The following is a 5,269-nucleotide window of genomic DNA, read 5'->3' as shown; positions in this document are numbered from 1 at the left end:
CCCCCCACTCACAACAAGACAACTGTATCAGACTCAACTCACCACTCCTGGCATGATGAAAGCACCTTGAACTTTGACCCCCCCCACCCTCTGGATCTCCCCAACTGACAACTCCACTTAAAATGGCCTGCACACTAATCTGGGCCGACCCCTCCTAGAGGAGAGGGACCCCCGAGTCCACCGTCCTCTGATACCTCACCCACTGGGCAGAAAGCCTGGAACACCATAGTCTAACCATTCCTAACTGGGATCTTCCCAGGATTCTACTCCCCCTCGAAATACTCCATGGATCTATTGTGATCCACTAGGATCCTACCTTATTTGACCAGACTTTCCAGACTTCCCTCCCATCACAGTATAAGCTATGTGATTGGACATCATGAACTAAATCTCAAACCCCTACATGGAGCTACTGGATCCCTGACAATCACAATGACAACAGCTCCTGTACAAATGCATTGGAGGGATTCCATTGGACACACACTACACAAAATGTATTTATTTTATGAAACATTTATTCCAGATACTTTGATCTCAGTCATACTTTGGTAGATATTTCTCCCCTTGTATTCCAATATATCCATTTGTGTATCTCAAACCTCATTGAAATGGTTGGTATGATGAGAAGCTGGGCTCTCCTGACCTGGAGGAGCTTACTGGTTTCTAGAGAGCTTTTCCCATCCCTGGGCGCCGAAGACGTGGATGTCGATTAAGGCAGCCCCCCGCACCTCTCTGATTCAGAGGGGTTGGGTTAAAAGCGGAAGACACATTTCAGTTGAATACATTCAGTTGGACAACTGACTAGGTATCCCCCTTTCCCTAAGGAGGACAACATGACTGTATAGTATCTCATTTACTGTTTGTCACTCTTTGTACCCTTAAGTGAGCCAAATACACATGATGTGAAGCACTAGTATATATAGTCTATTAAATACTGGGTGGTTTAAACCCTGAATGCTGATTGGCTGACCACTATGGTATATCAGACCGTATACCACGGGTATGACAAAACATTTATTTGTACTGCTCTAATTACGTTGGTAACCAGTTTATAATAGCAATAAGACACCTCGGGGGTTGGTGGGGGGTTGGTGGTATATGGCCAATATACCAAGGCTAAGGGCTATATCCAGACATGCTTTGCGTCGTGCGTAAGAACAGCCCTTAGCCGTGGTATATTGGCCATATACCACACCCCCTCGGGCCTTATTGCTTAATTACCCATCATCTTAAGAGTATAACAGAAGCGCAGCATGTAACTGTTGTTTTGTTTCCCTTAAAGGGAATGTATTGAGAGCACTTGAAAAGTGACACATGTCCTACAAGCCAAGGAGACCTAGTAGAGGAGAGGGTAGGAGAGAAGTTTGCACGTAGAAGAGACTTGAAGATGAGAAGGATTGGTATTTTCTGAATGTGTTTGAGCCCTGGTCCCTGGTGGCAGAGGGACCACTGGAACGGGACAGGGTTCAGAGAAGAGTAATGTTGGATTGGCTAGTGGGAAAAAACGAGTCCTCCTTGGTTGATAGACTTCAAATGTAATGTAATGTGCTGTAATGATTCATGCGAGACTGGCTTTATAGTGCCACTTCCTCTCTGCCTTCCTACAGAGGTGTCTCAGAGCCTTTGTGTCAAAAATAAGTAATGCCATGTTAGTACAGGATGAACAGAATGTGCTTTGTGAGACCTGGTTCGCTGAGAGGTTAAAACCAAGCATAGGTACTGCTGCTCTTTCAATGCTGTGCTCATAATGGTCCCACCGAACCAGAATCTAAACCAGTGGCCTCATAAACCACATAGTCAACTGGGCCCATTCAGTCTTGAATCCTCTTACATTTCTAATTGAGAAGATGTTTTTTAGTGGCAGTAATTGCTATTTAACGCAACTATGTAATGATTTTGCAATGCAACTCTTATTAGGTACTGTTGTGAAGTCTGCATATAAATACTCTCTGCTGTGACTGACTGCCTAGCTGTCTCTCCTGTTTGATTTGATGTCTTTGGTCTTGTGATTATCTTGCTTCACATTGCATGTTAGTGAATGCCTCGCTATCCTTTCCTCTTTCTATTGAAGTATTCCCACTTAACAGTAAAATGAACTTGACCATAAGGTGCTATATTCAGGCCCCCTTTTTATTTATCTTGCAGTGTTTCACCTTGAGATCACTTTGGCTTCACTCTTCTATTCCTTTGTAATTACAGGGTCAATCCAGATGGTCATCAGTGGAAGAGGGTTTTGAAGATTTGATATATTGCCTCTGGTTGCACAAAGTCTACTTGATTTAGAAAGAGGTCACCTCTATTCAGGGGGATGTTACAGGATGTTGACTGAAAAGCTGTTGGGTGCAGGTGTCTCCAAGTCATGTTTTACATGGCACAGTTGGGAGCTTAGACCTTTCATATTACTCCTCAATTAATATTCCAACCTCTTTTCCAGCACGGCAAACATTTAGAAAATGAAGTCAAATAGAAAAAATACTTACTTTGGTTAAACAAATGTTTATATGGACAGCACACTGGGAAAATATGACACATTTGCATTAATCTTTGATTGAGTTGTCAGAAAACATGAATTCAAATCGAAATCAACCAAACCTTGTTGTTGATTTTGTAGTTGGAACCTGGGTTAAATTTAGAAATCGGAAACACCTATCAAAGAGCCATGTCGGGAACAACGTAGTCTCAAACAATGTTTACATTATGGGAACAACGTAGTCTCAAACAATGTTTACATTATGGGAACAACGTAGTCTCAAACAATGTTTACATTATGGGAACAACGTAGTCTCAAACAATGTTTACATTATGGGAACAACGTAGTCTCAAACAATGTTTACATTATGGGAACAACGTAGTCTCAAACAATATTTACATTATAGGAACAACGTAGTCTCAAACAATGTTTACATTATGGGAACAACGTAGTCTCAAACAATGTTTACATTATGGGAACAACGTAGTCTCAAACAATGTTTACATTATGGGAACAACGTAGTCTCAAACAATGTTTACATTATGGGAACAACGTAGTCTCAAACAATGTTTACATTATGGGAACAACGTAGTCTCAAACAATGTTTACATTATGGGAACAACGTAGTCTCAAACAATGTTTACATTATGGGAACAACGTAGTTTCAAACAATGTTTACATCATGGGAACAACGTAGTCTCAAACAATGTTTACATTATGGGAACAACGTAGTCTCAAACAATGTTTACATTATGGGAACAACATAGTCTCAAACAATGTTTACATTATGGGAACAACGTAGTCTCAAACAATGTTTACATTATGGGAACAACGTAGTCTCAAACAATGTTTACATTATGGGAACAACGTAGTCTCAAACAATGTTTACATTATGGGAACAACGTAGTCTCAAACAATGTTTACATTATGGGAACAACGTAGTCTCAAACAATGTTTACATTATGGGAACAACATAGTCTCAAACAATGTTTACATTATGGGAACAACGTAGTCTCAAACAATGTTTACATTATGGGAACAACGTAGTCTCAAACAATGTTTACATTATGGGAACAACATAGTCTCAAACAATGTTTACATTATGGGAACAACGTAGTCTCAAACAATGTTTACATTATGGGAACAACGTAGTCTCAAACAATGTTTACATTATGGGAACAACGTAGTCTCAAACAATGTTTACATTATGGGAACAACGTAGTCTCAAACAATGTTTACATTATGGGAACAACGTAGTCTCAAACAATGTTTACATTATGGGAACAACGTAGTCTCAAACAATGTTTACATTATGGGAACAACGTAGTTTCAAACAATGTTTACATCATGGGAACAACGTGGTTTCAAACAATGTTTACATTATTAGTTTCAAACAATGTTTACATCATGGGAACAACGTAGTCTCAAACAATGTTTACATTATGGGAACAACGTAGTTTCAAACAATGTTTACATTATGGGAACAACGTAGTTTCAAACAATGTTTACATCATGGGAACAACGTAGTCTCAAACAATGTTTACATTATGGGAACAACGTAGTCTCAAACAATGTTTACATTATGGGAACAACGTAGTTTCAAACAATGTTTACATTATGGGAACAACGTAGTTTCAAACAATGTTTACATCATGGGAACAACGTAGTCTCAAACAATGTTTACATCATGGGAACAACGTAGTTTCAAACAATGTTTACATCATGGGAACAACGTAGTTTCAAACAATGTTTCATTATGGGAACAACGTAGTCTCAAACAATGTTTACATTATGGGAACAACGTAGTCTCAAACAATATTGACATTATGGGAACAACGTAGTCTCAAACAATGTTTACATTATGGGAACAACGTAGTCTCAAACAATGTTTACATTATGGGAACAACGTAGTCTCAAACAATGTTTACATTATGGGAACAACGTAGTTTCAAACAATGTTTGCCAGTGCGGGGTGTCTATGGAAAATCTAGAATCTTAAAACTGCTGGTACACAAATGTCTGGATGTATGTATGTCAGTGAGGAAGAGAACAGGTATTACATGAGATGTGATGTGTTTCTCCTGCATGGTGGAGAGAATGAGGCCTGGTTGTGTGAGGTCTGTCTAGAGAGAGATTGACTGATACATCCTCATCTGATACACTTTGTTCCCCTTCTATTGTATAACTCCTTGTGTCTGTTGTTGCTTGTTAATAGCACTATTAAATAATCACACACATATACACTAGCACTGAAAGATTATGACTGATTTTGTTTCCAAATTGTCCATTCTCATCAAATATAAAAGTCACTAGTGCCAAGTTGATAGACAGGTTGAGATGAATAACCTTTGATTGTGTGTTATTGTAACAGGAGGGATGGACAGACACACAGTGTAACTAACCAGAAGATCTACCATGCTTAATGATCTGTCTATCAATAAGAATATCATTGAGAATATTAGGCACCACTTCCAGTTTGCTAGAAGCTATATAGTCAACTCTCAGATAGAGATCTTTGTATCTTCTCTGTTGAGAAATAACACATGTGGCTTCTCTGACAGATCAGTGACACCCATTGTAGTTGAGTACGGGGCTCTTGCCTCACAGATAACCATCCGATTAGGAAATGTCCTACTACGTTCTCACTGCATGACATAATTCATCCAATATTCATGTTGTACCCTTGGATTTTACTAGGTCAGATCCAGTGGAGGAGATTTTAATAAGGAATATAATTCTGTTTGTCGTGGGCATATAATTCTCTGGAAAAAACTTGATTGGAATTGGTGTAATGTCTTG

This window comes from Oncorhynchus keta, chromosome 13 (assembly GCF_023373465.1).
Source record: "Oncorhynchus keta strain PuntledgeMale-10-30-2019 chromosome 13, Oket_V2, whole genome shotgun sequence".
NCBI lineage: Eukaryota > Metazoa > Chordata > Actinopteri > Salmoniformes > Salmonidae > Oncorhynchus > Oncorhynchus keta.
This window is presented reverse-complemented; position numbering follows the sequence as displayed.